The sequence below is a fragment of the Thermobia domestica genome, chromosome 17 (genome assembly GCF_964235325.1).
Source record: "Thermobia domestica chromosome 17, izTheDome1.hap1.1, whole genome shotgun sequence".
Classification (NCBI taxonomy): Eukaryota; Metazoa; Arthropoda; class Insecta; order Zygentoma; family Lepismatidae; genus Thermobia; species Thermobia domestica.
The window spans coordinates 41,767,187-41,785,814 of record NC_137470.1 but is presented as its reverse complement, the minus strand read 5'-3'; the positions used below and the strand labels follow the sequence as shown (position 1 = coordinate 41,785,814).

The following is an 18,628-nucleotide window of genomic DNA, read 5'->3' as shown; positions in this document are numbered from 1 at the left end:
TTGTCAGGAGTTCCCCAGGGCTCAAATCTCGGACCGCTTTTGTTTCTCTTAGCAGTTAATGATTTGCCGACTAGAATTAAACATGCTAACTGTCTTCTATTTGCAGACGACCTCAAAATATATATTAAGGTAGATTCAATTGATGATTGCGAGAAAGTACAACAAGACTTAACTAACATTATGGAATGGTGTAATAAAAATAAATTTAAAATGAATGTAAATAAATGTAACTTCCTACGTTTTACACGTAAGAATAGTTATGTAGACTATACTTATTCGATTGATGGGACAAAATTAAGCTCTCCCAAGTATATCAAAGATCTTGGAATTTTCTTTGATCAAAATTTAACCTTTAAGCATAATATGGAAACAGTAACGAGCGAGGCTTATAGAAACCTTGGTTTTATCATGAGGCTAGGTAAAGAGTTTCGTAATGATTTAACTTTAATGAAATTGTACTTCACTTACGTTCGGTCAAAGTTAGAATATGCTACTGTTGTGTGGACACCAAATATGCAAAAATACTGTGATATGATTGAGGGAATACAGAAAAAATTCCTAAGACTTCTAACTTACAGGAAAACTGGGATTTACCCGAAATATGAATCTTACAGAGAGTTACTGGAAAATTATCAACTACCCACTTTATACGAAAGAAGAAAATATAATGATATAATATTTTTATATAAATTAATACATGATAAAATTGACTCTATTGAGCTGCGTTCGTTGCTTTGTTTTCAAGTCCCATCAACCAGAACGAGGATAGGAAACACATCTACGTTTTATCAAAGAAAGGCAAGAACAAATATCCTTCGGAAATCTCCTATATGGAGGATAAGCACTCTCCACAATGAAGTCGAAAAAGACTTCAATATTGATATATTTAGCATGTCGGAAAGTGTGTACAAAAGAGCAATTAAAACAGGCATGTTTTGAAAACGGCATATAAGGAGCTCATATGCTAAAGACAATATGAATGTGTGTTTTTTTAATTGTTTATTTTGTAATGTGTATTTCTTTTAATTATTTGTATATCTCATTGTTTTGTATTAATATGTATTTCGTTGTCAAAGGCAACACAATAATTGGGCCTAGAGCCTGTTGTGTTGTGCTTGAACTAAAATAAAATAAAAATAAAATAAAGGTACCAGATATAGAAAAAAGTATATAATATCATTTACTTCGTATAATGTAGACTTGGAGTTCTTGAGCCAGCGAGAACAAGTACAGCGAATTTTTTTTCTTGGCGACAGCGTTCTGTCCTGGAAGTCTGATGAAAAATGTTTGATACTATGTCTAAGAAGAAATGTCTCGGGTAACCATGAATAGGAAGAGTATATGGTATAGGAAGCATTAAGGATCTTCCTCTGTAAAAAAACCCTAGTTGAAAGCATTGAGCGCACAACGCACTGTGCTCTTTGTTTCAAAAATCATAAAAATTTTAGCAACGATATGCTGTATTTTGTATTTCTATACGTGTGCTTTTCGCACCTTTCAAAAGTATGTCTCACCTCTCTAGCGTTGAGCGTCAGTATCAACCGCCATAGTCAACGAGCCTTTTTCTACTTTTCCCGAGATGCATTGCTTGTTTGAAATTGTGTATTTTATTTTGACTATTTTCATATATATTTTACTAATACTATCGTATTACGCTCAGAAGTTCTTGGAAAGTACGTCATAAGTCATAGTTTGATTTTTAATCGTGATTCCTTTCGTCAAATACATTTAGATCTTTGGTTGATTTCAAAATTTGTCTGCATCAGCAAATTCTCCTTCTCTCTCCTTCTTGGAGAAATGGCAGACGGAAATTGCAGACGGAAATGGGCAATGCCATGGAAAAATGAATCCCTAAACAATAAATATGTAGTGTCATGAGTAAATATATGTATAATTATATTCTGTTTTACCTATTATGTCATTATGTATGTTATAAGTTGGTTTACTATCTTGTATATAGTGTGGAATAACAAAATATTTATTTGTTTACCTCTGTTGCTGCAATTGACACCTGATAGTCCAAGAACTTTCAGAACTGCCGCTAGTTGCAGTGAGGGCAGCACCTATCAAGTGTGTTTTGATAATTTCTGTGCAGTTTTGCCGGTCCTGGCCCTTGTGTCTGCAGAGCCCACTCAGGATTTAGTCTCCGGCTACTGACAATTCCTAAAACAATTCCGAAAAGAGCGAGTCTCTTTCTTTTTGTCAAGAACCAGCACTATGTTGGGAAAAAGGGCAAAACAGAGAGTTAGTTGTGATTAAAACCCGGAAGCGTCAGCACGACGAGCTGCGTGGACTTCAGTTGACTCGTATAGAACAGAAGTTCTATACCGTGAGACGTGTGTGGTTAATACAATACTCAGTTGTTTGATATTCTACAACATTTATCATCATGTGTGTTTTTATATGAAAATTTTAAAACTGTGATACAACGTTCTCCGTGCTCACACACACAAACAGATCTCGAAGTGAAAGTGTTTGTACTTGTATTCTTCATAAACTGTAGGCTATAATGGCCTTTTATACATTAGAAATTGCAGTGCAACGTATTTTATGTTGATCTTTACACAGTCTAGCGCACTAACGTTTTATCTTCATAAGTGAAGATCTTTAATTTTCACAAACATGTCTCAAAAGAGCTAGTTTCCTGTCCGCACCTATGGACAGGAATCTCCTGAACTTTTAATGAAGGAGACAGAGTAAGAATATTTGGATTTGTGCTATTTTGCACTACAGTGCCTTTTTGAGCACTAACTTCTTCACGATTTTGGGTGCCACCAGGAACTGCTAATGTTTCCATGGACTGACCTTAGTATGGTTTAGCAGGAACCAGTGGGTAAATCGTCACATAAACTGTCTGATCATCTTGTAAAGTGCAGAGACTAATCGATGTAAGTGGAACATTGTCTTCATATAAAAATGGAACTGTGCATCACAATATGATTGTAAATAGTTTGTTTATTTTGCTTATCTTCATCGAAAAGACGGAAAGGGACACATAGACTGTCATAGAATGAGAAAATAGAGTAATTTCTATTCTGTTAAAAAGGTTCGTATCGGTGAGTTCTTTTAATACCTATATTTATATATAGTATATCTTGTTTTTTTCTCAAATTACAAGTTTCTAAGGGTCATAATTGCTAAGCGTGTGAAAATTATAATTTTTAATTAGTGATCAGTGGTGCACCATTTCTGTGTTTCTCATGCTCAATGAAGGTATTAAGTGTGGTAGTGGCGGCTCCAGAAGGAAGTCACCTGTTGACTTCAGTAGGGAATTTGCATTCTGGAAAGTGCATTAATTAATTATCACCTGATAAAAATTAAAATATTAAATTATTCCCTCGTCACACCACCACCTTTCGTCAGTAAAGTTCTCTCATAGAACGAAATCCACACCAAGCACCGGAGGTGAACGCTCTACCACTGAACCACCGCGCCCCCCTGAGAGATATTTTAAGTTGGGCTTACATTTTATCCCCATCTCCTCTGTTAGGATACGTAATTTAATAAAATTGGAGTGACAACACTCCAGTTCGCTGTAGGTGTTAACTATGTGAATAAAATTCATTTCAAACGGTTCAGTCATTTTTTGTTACGATAGATAATGTATTTTTTTATTTATATACTATGTAGATATAGATTAGTAGCATGGTTACTGTTTTGCTATTTATTTCAGTTATTTATTGATACAAAAAATGAGATGTTATGTTTAATGTTTAACAATACCTAGCATTTTCCTTGTTATCAAGTAGCGAATGTTGTGTGATATTACATTGAATTAAATGTGTCACGCTAGTAGCAAATTTAACATGATGCTAAAACATTGTTCGGTTTCAGTTCTCAAGAGATTTTCTTTCCTGTCTTTCTTTATTATTTTGTCAATAGAGTACAAAACACTAACACCTGAATTTTCCATTTATAGTCTTTAACATTTTTCCCATATAGTTTCCTCAACGTTTAAATCCTTTAAGCTAAAGGAGACGGATGATTAATGAAAATAAATTCTAGTTAAAGTAAAGGTTTAATTAACCTTAACGGGAATCGAACACGAGACTACAAGAACCAATAACAAACGCGCAAGCCACTAGACCAACAGAAAGCATGTAAGTTCTACTCACAGTATCATACAAATTCTCCGTGTGTATGACGATGTTTCGTCGTCTCCAGGACTGTTCCGTTCATACCGGGACACAAGTCTGACTGCTTTCGGGCCACGAAATTCTTAACCAGTTTCATCACTGCTTCCCAATACCAATATAATAATAGGATTTTTTCCAACCGTAACGGGTGAGAACTGCCTGTAGTCTGATATTTTTTTCTAAAACCGGGGTTCGAATTTCGGCGGGAGCTCATGTGTTTCGGATCCCACGTTAATCTGTAAGTCCATGTCTCATATAGCCTCGCTGCTGAATGGGACGCTAAAATCAAATTAACTACTACGACTAATAACATACATTCTAGAAGGAGCTCTGCAGACCATTTTCTTCGAACCAAACAGAACACACATATATGGATAATAACGAGCATTCTGTAAAACCTTCGAAGTATTCAAACAACCAAAAAACAATGATGTAGGAACTCCCACTAAAAATAGGTTCTAGCAAGTAAAGTAGGCGATTTTTGGCATTATTCAATTTCATCAATTGCTACATTTGCTGATGAAATGTTGACGTTAGATGTTCTCCCTGAAATACATGCAAAGGTAAAAAAAAAAAAATATTTTTTTACAAAAAAAAATCTGGCCTTAGATACTTTAATTTATATTAAAAAAAAACGGAAAACAGGAGCTGGTTCAGCGGGCTGCTCCCTGTATTTATCGCTAGTTAATAACGACAATATTATAACCGTGGGACGTTAAATTTCTATTCTTTAAGCTTTAAAGTTCTTAACATATTGGAGAATTTTATAGCTTCTAGGATTAACATATCTAGAATTAACATATCTAGAATGAAACTCATAGTGCATTTTCAAGGTGACGTTTCCCTATCTATTCAAGAAACTTGTATTTCAGCATATAAGGACAAATATTTTTGCTAATTTCAAATACGCTGCATTTCCTTACAGCTAATTTTATTATAAATCATTCTTAAATTCTATTAAAGACTTTTTCATAATATTTATCATATTATCTTCGACATTTCTAAATATACATGTATTATTTTCTTTCATTTCTTTATATCACGAAACGTGATGCCATAGTGACATTTTACACTATGCTCTTTCGTTAAGAACTAAAGGTGAGTAGTATTTTATATCTAAACGAAAAATAATATTAGTTATATTTAGTTTCAGGATTAAATATGATGGAAGCATATGTGCCGACCACTCACAAAATAACTGATATATGTCCTTGAGTATAGCTAATTATGGACTAAAATTGAAGAGATTTCAATTTAGTTTTGAGCTGTAAACATATTGATAGCTTGTATTAATAGTAAAATCTAGAACAGTTTTTCGGTTGTAAAATTCTACTTTACCTCGTTTGCTTGACAATAAATATATAAATTATACTTGCAGAATATCGAATCACACCTTAATCCTTAAATACTCGAGCGGGCTGTACACAGACCCCCAAACAGGTAAATCGTGTGTTGCTAGCCAGAAGTCCTGACGAAAAATAATACAAAAATGTATCAAAACAAGTAGAAACTATCTAATTCCAGCAAATACCTTTAAACACATGTCTGAAGTAGTGCTAGAATGTCTTAACTATATAATAAAATATTTTATTGTAAAAAATAATAGCAATTTGTCGGTCTACTCGACCCCTGCGTGAGTACTGTCACGAAAAAAGGCGCGAGTACTTACGGGTTAAACTGTAACCATATTTCTTTTATTTTAGTGGATCCCTACCCGATCAATGAAAAAATGAAAATAACAAAGTGCTAAGACGAAGATACGAAGACGTGTCGCAAGAACGGGAAATCTGCACGGGTCCATTGAGCAACGGAATAAGGTACACAAGTCTTCTACTCTACAAATATATGGCAATAACCGTAAGATTCACGCTGTGAATGAACTTTTTTTTTTAATGAACTTTTACGATATTTCTATAGTGTCTTGTGTGAACGGCAAAGAGATATATTATTATTCAGTTACCAATTTGGTTAGAGATTGAGCTTTTTAAAACCTTAAAACATTTAATTAAATCGTGAAGTGATAGCAAGAAATGTGAACCGATTTCATTCTCATAGTAAGGGGCAAAGATACTATCTCGCGCAAAACATGTATTTCTTATGTGACAGATAATACCCCTCCATTGTATCCTACAAATGCCCTATCCCAAGACAAAAGTAGAGGTCATTCCAACCACATTCTCCTCAACTGATCTGGCCACCTCATTCACCAGACTTTCATTCTATGTATCATTATATTAGTGGAGAGGTCCAAGCAAACCCACAATCTGCTGCCTTCAGTGCTTCACTGGAGGCACCCACCATAAATTAACCGTAATATTTATACAAATTATATTTCCATAAATTCGGCATGCTCGACATATTAGTTTAAATGTACATTACATAGTGGTATTTAAAATTCAACAGGGTAAATTCCAAATTGAATATTTGGCAATAAAATATATGTCACGACAAATTACGCTTGTAGTCCGAGTGTTTGAAGATGTCGCACGTGCACCTTACAGTTATGTATTGTTTGATCTCCCACAACAAATACATGATGCTCTGCAAATGAGAACGAATATATTTCCAGAGAAATGATGCATGTGTACATTAGTGATAAAACAAGGGTACATATATTTCATTTTACTTGGCATCAAAATGTTGAAGGTAAAACAGAGTAATAATACACTCTATATCCTTGCGAAATGTAAGATATCGGAAAATTATTATTCAAAATGCGCCGGGTGATATAATTCAATTATATCACAAGTAGCAAAAATATTCTGAAAAGAAATATTTATTTATTTATTTAACAATCACCAGTACAGGTCAGAGGCCATTTTATACTGGATATCTAATAACAACAACAACAGCAACAACAATGGAAAGAATATGGAAAGGTATCGGTCAGGGTATTTACTAGTAGGTACCATCGCGGGATTGGCCTGGCAGGACTGAGGGAAACCTTGGAAAAACCCAGTAAGGATGTTCGGCAGCGGGAATCGAACCCAAGACCTCCCGAATGCGAAGCCAAATTCCTATCTCAATGATTCAGAAGCAAAAACTTTGTACGAATAAGAAGATATTACATGCTTCCTCCTCAAATCTCTCAATTAAAAAGAAAAAAAAATTGTTATTTCATAAATGTGGTGCTTTACTTCCGTTAATTCTCGGCCCACTCATTAGTGCTCTTGCTTCAACAATATTTTTGGAAGATAACACGCCGGAATTACGTAAGATGCTATTCGTTCCGGAAAATGTAGTTCATAGAATACAATGTAGTCTAAAGAACATGAAGCACATCAATCAAGACTGGATAAGTGTATGAGTGATATTCTACAACGTACTAAAATAGAAATTGTATTAACGTATATTACATCAATATTTACATAATAAATCGGGTTATACTAATGAAAACCTTATTCCATTTTCAATTGCCGAGCGAAGTAGCTCAAGTGGTAGAGCGTTGGCTTCGCATTAGGGAGGTCGTGGATTCGATACCCGCTGTCGACCATCCTGACTGGGATTTTCATGGGTTTTCCTCAGTCCTTCCAGGCAAATGCTGGGATGGTACCTATTAAACAGGCCCTGGCCAATACCTTCTAATGTTATTGTTGTTGTTGTTACATACCCAGTGTAAAATGGCCTCTGAGCTGTATCTGGTGATTGTTAAATAAGTAAATAAATAAAAAATGGTGGCCCAGATAATGTAACTAGCCCTACATATAGCGGTATTTAAACACTTGTGTCAGATATATTACAATCACTACCAAAAACGCCTTGAAATAAAACAGATTTATTACTTACATAACTCATCAATTCATAAAAAATATCGTGGGCTAAACCGATAAGTGGCTATTGATGAAAATATCGTCCCAGATCCAAAAATTATCGATTTAGTGATTTATGTTGTTCCTGCAGGGAGTTATCCAACACAAACTGCAGACTTTTAAACGTTGCTGGGTAATATTAATGTTCGTTGGAAATTTACTACTTCACGATCACCAGGACCAGCGGCACTCGCATTCGGGTCTCGAAAGTGACTGGTAGTAACATTCTAAAACAACATTTCCCAACCGGTGTGCCGTAAATGGGCCACTGGTGTACCGCGAGGAATAGAAACAAAATTATTGATTTTATAGCAATCAAATTGCAAAACATAGGGAAATATGCATATTTGCATTTCACATTACTATGAACCTTTATTATGAATCTACAATTTTAAGTTTCATACCGGGTTGCTGTTCTTTACATTTCTAATGTTGAACGAAGTATTTCCTATCATTGTTATGACCATTATGGCTTCCTTATTGTTGAAGACTAATTCGTAACTTGAAAGTTTAAAATATCATTCAATCCTTTCGACAAATTACCTACATTTGTGTTTTTAAAGTAAAAGAGATTTGTTCGTTTGTTATTTAGTAATCTTCCTTCTTAGTAAAAGGTTGGATATAGTTTTTAAAAAGAAAACGTTTTTTTTAAAAGCCTGAGTCCAGTATTTCTTTGTAATTATTTTCTATTTTTAAATTAGAATGAAAAATAAGCATAATGATCATAATGATTTACCACGGGGAAACCCCAGTTAAAGAGCTTTCTTCTCTGTGAGAAGGAGATCAATAATCACAGAAAAAATACCACGGTATTTTATATTTATAAATAATAATATCTATAAGTGTGCCGCGAGAGTCCAAGTAACACCCCGTATTGTGCCGCAAGTTGAAAAAGGTTGGGAAACGCTGTTCTAAAATATAGTACTAGTAGATGGCACTCTTCGATTGCAGTATTATCAACAACTGCACATAATATATTTTGGTTTTGGAAAGAATATCAAATGTAAGCAGAATGACTATAAAAAGTCTATTACAATTATTCGGGCCCTGCATCCTTATCCAGTGTCAGCACATTAGAACGTGCAAAAAAGTTATTATGAAAGAAAATTAAAGAATAGTGAAGATCAAAAGATGCATTTACACTACATTTAACAATACATTACATTTACCGATAGACTACATTTACCAGTACCATTCACCAATACACTACATTTACATTTACCGATATTTCAGCGAAAACAATGTTATGTTTGGGGTCCAAATGAAACATTACAATGCGAATTGGCAGACGTGTAAAATTTTGCAAAGTATAATGACGGATATCGATATGTTTTATGTGCAATTGACATTTTATCGTGGTATTTGTATCGCATTCTCTAAAAGCAAAAAAGAGGCCTGAAATGACTAACAAGTAGACCTCACCACTTCGCCGTTTCGTTAGCAAAAGGAAACAACTACTGTAATAATGTAGGGTTGAATATAAGACACTGACAAAAATTTTAGCTGCTAATGAGCACTAGAAATATGGAAAAACGAAATAGAAACATGAATTTGGGTAAGCCATCTACAATATGATTTGATAGTTGCAAGACCGATATTTTTTCGAAATAGATAGAGGGGCAATAGTTATGACTTCAACTATGTAAATCGAATTAGGAGGGATGTTTTATGGCATTCCGGATCATGACCGCCATCTTGAAATCCGCCATATTGGATCGACGTCAACTTTTTCAAATAAAAAGATCAAACAACAATGATTTTTTTCCAGCCAATCTCATACACTAATTAATTTGTCCATATCTAGAACGGTTTACAACTTACAGTTCTTTGAATGCTGAAAAATTCGATGTTTGTAGCAGATAACAGATAACTACACTGGCAATGAACATAGCTCCAGAGACAGCATTTTTACTGGATAAAATTACCGCAATGCAAGAAATGAAATTCCTCAGCATTCATAAAGTGGTTTTTGACCTCGCCACTTCGTGTATGCGTTTGTACATTCAAACTGAAACTATAAGCAGTAAGGTGCAGCACGATGATGAGAATAGCAATATTGGTTGCCAATGGTATTCCTGGTCGTAGCAACCACGTTATTAAGTAGCAGCTTACGTGTATCGTGTATCATTCTACAGCGAAAAACTCTTTGTAAGGAGACGAGTGCAGGAAATGTATTATTCTCACTGTCAGTTCTACCCGTGAATTTGGAAGTGTTTGAGAAATAGTTATTTCTTTTATTGCATTGTTCCTGTAACTCTAAGAGTACGTACGTGTGTGCGTGTTAGGGGGAGTGTGTAAAGGCAACAAATATAGACTAAAAAATGACACGCCATGGCGTTAAATAAGGCAAACATTGCCATGTACCTCTTGCAGCAGTTGCAGACATTATGGTTCAAGCACGAACAAGAAAAAGAGAGATCGCAGAGGACATAATTGGATTCCTAGCGGATGAAGAACTGGAATTCGAAATGGAACACACTTTGCATATTCTAGAGGAAGCACATTATGAGATAAACAATCAAGAAGCTAGTGTGGAAGCGGAAGGGGATAATAACACAACAGATTCCGAAGATGCCGACAGAACACCAAGTGTCCAAGAAACTACGTCAGACGCATCACTTCCATCACCATTGAAACGCAAGAAAGGCGCTTCACTCTCGCTTTAGAAGACGAAACAAATTATTAACTACATGACACAACATCCAAACCACGGTTAAAAGATAATATGTACCCGATTTTGCATTAGCGAGTGGACCTACGATCGTGTTGTTAAGGAAATAAATAAATAAATAAATAAAAGACTATCACGCGAAGTCAAGCGTTCCGTTATACAGGAGGCATTGTACGTGCAGTTTATCCACGCATGTGAAGTACTTCTCCAAACGGTATCAGACAGTGATCTTCAGCGAATGGCATGTTACGTTGCGCGTGATATTGGGTATGAACAGTTTAAAGCCGCGGAGGCCTGACTACTGAACTTCAAACAACACTATAATATCGGGCTAGGGAAAGTAATAACCTTTAAAACAAGACTTCATCATGAGCGCCAGCCATACCTAAAGAAGATTGCTAAAGACTACGTTCACAGCATCAAACAGACGTTCCTTAATTTTGAGTTTAAATATGTCTGTGATGCTGACCAAAGTGGTTTTCAATTTGAAATGCATCGCCCGAGAACTTTGGATATAAAACGCAAAAGAAAAATTGAGGCTCTTGCAATAAGTGTAAATGCTATGACACATTCCTACTCAATCATACCTTTAATTAATTTAAAGGGAGAGCTAGTTGGTATGCTGTTTATTGTTCTCCAGGAAAAGAACATCTGGTAAAATGGGATTACATGAATTGCGAGAATGGTGTGTGAATTGCTATTCGCCGAATACAGGGAGCAGTAATTCACTTATGCTGGAAACGTGAGAATCATTTAATAATGAAGAGGTGCGAAGTACAATAGCTCCACCTGGGAAATCAGTGGAAGTGCGACAAACTTCAAAAGGTACCTCTTACATATTTCAACTTTTGAATATATTTTTTTAGACAATACAAAACATTGGCGTACCATATGTGATTATGCAATAAAGGACGAACATTTCCGTTCAAAACTGCATGACAGAGAAATATTGTCACACTACATTCCCTTGTGTACAATCAATTTCAGTCTCCTCGCTTTACAGGAATATTCAATATGCATTTTGTAAATAACTATATACTGATGATCTGTTCGAATGGTTCGAGGTGCTGAGGAAGTACGCTTTCAACATTCCCGGCATCAACTTTTGTGGTATTTGTGAAGCTTCCTTTTTTATTAGGTGGTCATGGTGCTCTGCAAAATTCTGTTTTGATCATTTTGTGAATGCTGAGGACGTGCATTTCTTGCATTGCGGTAATTTTGTCCAGTAAGAATGCTATCTCTGGAGCTATGTTCATTGTCACTATAGTTATCTGTTATCTGCTACAAACAACGAATTTTTCAACATTCAAAGAACTGTAAGTTGTAAACCGTTCTAGATATGGACAAACTAATTAGTGTATGAGATTGGGTGGAAAAAAATCATTGTTGTCTAATACCTCACACGGTCATCTTTTTATTTGAAAAAGTTGACGTCGATCCAATATGGTGGATTTCAAGATGGCGGCCATGATCTCGAATGTCATAAAAACATTCTTCCTAACTCGATTTACATAGTTGAAGTCAAAACTACTGTTCCTCCATCTATTTCGAAAAAAATATCGGTCTTGCAACTATCAAACTATATTGTACTTGGCTTTCCCAAATTCATGTTTCTATTTCGTTTTCCCATATTTCTAGTGCTCATTAGCAGCTACAATTTTTGTCAATATCTTATATTCAACCCTACTCTAGGACAGTAGTTGTTTCCTTTTGCTAACGCAACGGCGAAGTGGTGAGGTCTATTGTAAGACAATCGTTTCAATTTTAAATCAATTTTGATTACTGATTCATGTTTAAACTATTTAGGAACAGAATTTCATAATTGACATTTAAAACAAGGACGACGCCAGGAACGCTTGATGGGGTGGGCGGAAAGAGGCGGACCTAGTTGCTGGGTGGGCGGACAACGAAAATGAGAACTGGGCAATGTAGACATTTTTTGACAATAATTAAATTTCAATTTTTATACTCTTTAGTTAGCTAAGGCTCAGACCGAAATAGGGGAGAAACAAGGATGTGGAAAACAGCTGTGTTGGCCTTATAGAAGGTGTCATTCCAGCATTCACCTGGTAAGACTGAAGAAATGCAGGACTTAGGATGGGCTGCGGGAGTTCGTGGCAATATGCTCGACCTACCGAATTCCGCGTGGCACACACACCACCTCTACTTTCAGCTTTTTTAAAAATAATAACGGTGTGTTCTGTGTAGTCGAAGAAGTTCAAGACTGCTTTACCTCCTCTCCCTCCAAGAATGCACATGAATGCATAGAAATAAAAGAAGGTTCAAACAACGCAGGCTAACAGATCATACTCTACTTTTCGTTAATAACATAAAATACACAATAAGTAGGTAAAGTAAAACAAGGATAAAATAGGCTGCTGCAAACATTTTTATCTTTGAAGTATTTATTACAAGAAAGCAAGAGACAAAAAATATAAATGAGTAACTTCAGAAGCAATGCTGTCGTCTTCGCTCTCTCCAACATCTAGTTCATTTTCACTTTCCTCGAAATCGAACACTTCAAATTGCGAATCCTGGTGTCACATGTATTTGTATTTTTTGTCTTTTTCCCCATTGAAGAAGGATTATCACTAACATCAACGGATTGAAAATCGCGCTTCTTTGAACACGAGAAAGACACCGAGCCTGAGAAGAAATCGCTAAATTTTTTCGACATATTAACTGAACAAGCACCGACCGCCAAGACTTCTGAACGCAACAGAGATCAACTTAACAATGCTATAATAAGGGTTTTTACAAATCTGTTTAATGCCACACGGGTAAGACATGTGGTACATTGCTGTAAACAATTGCAAGTTGGAACCCTCTTATAAGAAGCTATCGCGCCAACACAAAGCAAGGGGCCGATTTCTCTGTAAATTTGGGGGGGGGGGCATTAAGATGCAGAAGGCATGCGTGAGGATTTTAAGATAAATTGAATTCAAATTATGCCAAATATTGTATATTCATAAATAAAATGCGTTGGCGCACATGGGCTTTGGGGGAGCCCAGGCCCCCTTGGGCCCCCAGGATTGGCGCCCTTGACACAAAGCACTACTCTCCTCCCTCTCTTTCTCAAAATGAGACAATAAATACAGTAGAGCGTCGATTATCCGAAGTAATTGGGGGACACGGGTTGTTCGGAAAATTGGTTTGTTCGGATAATTGAACTGTACTGTACTGTACTGTACTGTACTGTACTGTACTTCTGCAGCCAGTGCCAAACCGACAGAAGTGTGCTGATTGTTGAAACACAGCGACTGGCGGCTTGGCCGGTCAGCAGCGCCTTATGAAGGCCCCATTAGAAGCAATGTTCCGCCAGCGGTGGCTCAGTGCGGCGACTACTGTGAGAAACTTGGTTTGGGAGTGAGGGGGATGATGGACATTAGCGTGGGAGAGTAACAGGTGCGAGCGAGTACACAGTTCGGTTAAGCGGTCGTTCGGTTGATCGACGTTCGGATAATCGACGCTCTACTGTAATACTGGCCAGCTCTGACCATTATTTAGTTGGCTTTTTAAAAAGCACTTTTTTTTTCAGTGCAGCACATACAAACATTGGCGTTTCAATAGCACGATTGTGCGTGTGTGTTAAACTTCAATTCATTAATCACGACTTTTGGTATTATTATATTACTACAAGTATCTGTCTTAAAATCATTGTCCATTGCAGAGTTAAACAGAGTCATAGAACCTATTACATTACAATCGAAAGTAATACCTATTGCTTGTGAAGTACAAGATGTCACCTTCATTGCCGGATTTGCGTATAAGCTAAACAAGCTATAGCTCTCTTGGGGGCCCCAAAAATTTTAAAGAAAAAGTGGCTGTAATGTCATTTCCAAATAATAAGAAAAAGCAAATAAGATGAAACGCACATACAACAACGGTATTCTGTACTGTTATGTATTAAGCTCTCATGAAGCAAGTAATAGGGCCCTGTTTTCCAACCCGTCTGCAATGAGATTTCTGTTGCCCAGCCCCGCTTATAATGGAACCCTCGTTTCCCAGCTCCGCTTGTAATGGGGATTTTGTTTCAGAGCCCCATTTGTAGAGGTCTGCGCGGATGCGGATATCCGCGGATATATCCGCGGGTATCCGCATCAAAATGGGTATTTGCGGATATATATAGCTTTTCTGTGCGGATAGCGGATAAAGTTGCGGATAATGTTTCCTACATCTTTTTCTACCGAAAAAAATGCTGTGAATTTTCTGATAATGGTAGAAAGAGCACTAAGAAACGTTCGTTTTGAATTAAAAGTTTTAAAACCAGTTGAAAAATACTAAAATCAAAATACAAGTGTGTTTGAAGCTGGATACTCAGTGACAGCAAAAGGACAAAAAATGACACGAGAGAGTTGTCCTTTTATTGCTGTTTTCAATATTTTTAGCAGCCGTTTTATAGGCGAATGTCATCTCTGACCTAAACAGAAAGAAACGACAGGCCCCTTTGCTACTCCTCAAGTACCGCTATTTACTGTAAAAAAGAAAAATAATTGCCGCTAAAGCCCCTCTGATAAAGCTGAAAATTTTCAGACCGTTCGCCTTGAAGAGGAAAAAATGTCTTCAAATAAAGCTTTTCTAGCCTGAGAGGTCAGGAACCAAAACCCTAATTTAAAACACCGCATCCCCTTCCATAAACTGAAAACTGGTCAGCAGAATTATCTTCGCCTTTTGTGACAAACTGGGGAAGCGCGTAGGTCACCGAAATAGTAAACAAATCACATCAACGCTCATCTTTCTCTCTTCATCTAAAAGAAAGGGAAAAAAAAACCTTCTTCACTGTTTCCTTTGAAGTACATCAGTTGCGACCCACAGATTTCTCTCTTCGGAGAGGTGCCACGGACCTCAATGAACATTCCGAAGGATTGGAGTTTCTCTCTCCAATTGTTTCTCTCTCTCTTTTTCTTCTTGTGTATGTGTGTATGTATGTATGTTCTTGGCCTCTGGTAAAGAAAGAAAGAACAACCAATGCGTTGTTCCTTTTACCCTAAATGTGTCCAACAATGAGTGGGGCTGCAAAGAAAAGCAATAAATTCTAAACATCCTCTATTGCCTCTTCCCGAAATTAAAGGCATAGACTTCCTATTTGTATTCGAAGTTATTTTCACTTCTAGTTTCAGTAAAAGCGTGGTCGTGAAAGCTTGAGTTGATTTTGAGTTTAACATCCCGTTCAGCAGCGAGGCTATATGAGACGTGGACCTACTGATTAACGTGGAATCCGAACCACATGAATTCCCGCCGGGAATTGAACCCGGGTCTCCCACGTCAAAGGCGCCTACGCTAATCGCTTAGCCACGAAGGACCTTGGTCGTGAAAGCATGCATTGTATTGCGTTGTTAGTTTCGTCACTTATTTTTTAAATTTAGTGCAATTACTGGTGCTAGTGTCAGTTCGGGATATGTGGATATGTTTGCGGTGCTGTGATTAATTTTTATTTCTTAATAACTATTATTTCTATTTCGCCTTTGTGTTTTGAACAAATGCCCGTTTTTTTATGAATAATGATGAAGTTTATAAACTTAGAGACGTGCTCTAAAATTAGTCGATTGAGGGGATATTACCTATGTGACATTATTTTGGTCCGATATCTGCATTTGAAGATCTTGGGTAAGTACATAGATCGTTCATTAATTTCTCGTTGGTATCTTCACGGTTTATAGTGCATTTTATTTATCGTAGTTGGTATTTGATCACGAGGAAACTGATAGGGCTTGAATGTATTGTTTCGTTTGATTCAGAAAACTACAAGAGATAGTTATTTAAAATGTATTTAAAAATATTTTCGAAATCATGACTATTATAGAATATGTAAATTGTATATATTTGTTACCTCTTTATCTGCGGATGCGGATGCGGGTGCGGATAGAGATGTTGCGGATGCAGGTGCGGATGCGGATAGAGATGCTGCGGATGCGGTACGGATGCGGATGCGATATTTTGTATCCGCGCAGACCTCTACCCATTTGTAATCGGGACCCTGTTTTCCAGCCATTACACTTAGCTACTTTAATAAGACTTCACAGCATAAGTAATACAGTATCTTGTATGCGGATAGAACTCTAGTGCTACTTTTTCTTGTACTATTTGAATTCGACAAGAAATTGAAAAAAAAATGAAATTTTTGAGTTTTACGTCCCACGGTTATGCCGGTTAGGCTAAAGGAGACGGTGATGATGAGAGATAAATAAAATGGTAGAATGAAGAAAGTGGGAGGAAACGGGAGAACCCCGATAAAACCCACGCACACGGTGTTTGTCCACCACAAAGTTCACTCGACAAGAAATTGAGTCTGGTAACAGTGGATACTTAAGAAGAAGGCATGAAACGACCAGCTCGCGAAATAATAGTAAAATATAAAGGAATTAAAGCCCTAAGCGGCAATAATCTTTACATCGCGAAATTATAGCTATTTTATTTCGCTGTACGTAAGTATGAAAAGTAGTTTGTAGAAGTATTTTCATAACTTTCAGAACTTGGCACTGATTTTCATAGTGATCTATAGAGTTGAGTTGATTTTGAGTTTAACGTCCCTTTCAGCAGCGAGGCTACATGAGATGGGACCTACTGATTAACGTGGAATCCGAACCACATGAGCTCCCGCCGGGAATCGAACCTGGGTCTCCCACGCCAAAGGTGCGTACGCTAACCGCTTAGCCACGGAGGAGCTCATATAGTGATCTATAGAGTGCAATAATGGATTCATAAAGGCAGGGGCGGATCCAGGGGGCGATCGCCCCCCAGAATTGAATATGTTTTATTTTAAAAATAAAACCTATCCTAAGAATTTTCACCTTTGTATTATAAACGTAAAATAAAACCTATTGACTTCGAACGACTGCCCCCCTAAACATTCAGAATGGATCCGACCCTGACTAAAGGAAAGAATAGGAGCACGAATCGTAGTGATTTCATCCATTCGTTCTAGGCATATGAGTCGTTCGTTTGTATACTGTATATTAATAGTATTTTATGTATTGTTACGTTCAGAACTGCCCGAATTTACCTTGTGTAAGTTAGTATGCAACAGACTGAATCCATTAGGTTATCGGCACTAGTTACTACCAGTGGCGTATTTACGATTTTGTTTCGGGAGGGGCTTTGCCTGGAAATGTGGAAATTCTGCAAGATATTTCATTTACTTTACTATACTAAGTGATTTCGGGGGGGCTAAGAACGGAAGCCACCCCCCTAAATACGCCACTGGTTACTACATAGCAAGGTAAGGTACCAACATCTTTTCACGTCGCAGTAAAAAGATGCTACCTACATTTATAGGTCTTATAATAATTTTAGTGCAACAGTTAGGTTTTTTAACGATGTTTTTATGATTTTCAGCCAGAGACGGATCTAGCCAGGGGCCGGTGAGGTCTACGATCCCAGTTTTTTGAGTGACAAAAATAATTGAAGCCATTACTTACATATTTTTGAAAGTTTAGAGTAAACTCACGATATATCTATCATAATATGGGTTTTAGTTGCCCTTTCTCCAGTTTTAACCTTCTAAGTTCGCCTCTGGTTCCAGCGAATTTGTGTCGTATTACACCTTGTGTAATCTTCGAGGGTTGCATTCCATTTTGAGTTACTCCAGTAACCTGACCTGGAAAAAGCTCACACGATTAGTTGAGCTTCAGGCAGTAATTACCAACCCTGAATGATATTTACACTGTATTTACGTACACGGATCCCTGGAAACGGTTTACACTTTACCCAACTGAACAGAAACAACTTGAAATGAGAAATGATGCGGTCTCCACATATTGTAGAAGCATGGCGTGGAGCGTTGATCATAGTTGGTGAAAAAAGATCGGCAAGGGACTTTATTGGTACCAAATTAAACTATCGCTAATTTTACAAATTTTACAGTTTTTCTGTAATGTATTCAAAACAGTAAGTTAACGAAATATACACGAAAACGTATTTACTTAATAGATATGTATTATGTCCATAAATTACCATATAGCATATATTCAAACAAAAAGGTGAAATTTTGTCGCTGTAAAAGAATGCTGGAA

At 36.8% G+C, this 18,628-nt stretch overlaps 1 long non-coding RNA gene across 1 annotated transcript in view; it reads right to left on the bottom strand.

Annotated features, from left to right (window-relative positions):
• LOC145673931 (uncharacterized) overlaps positions 1-18,628 on the bottom strand; it is a 185,175-nt gene that overhangs the window by 111,897 nt on the left and 54,650 nt on the right. The gene's annotated exons all lie outside the window — the stretch shown is intronic.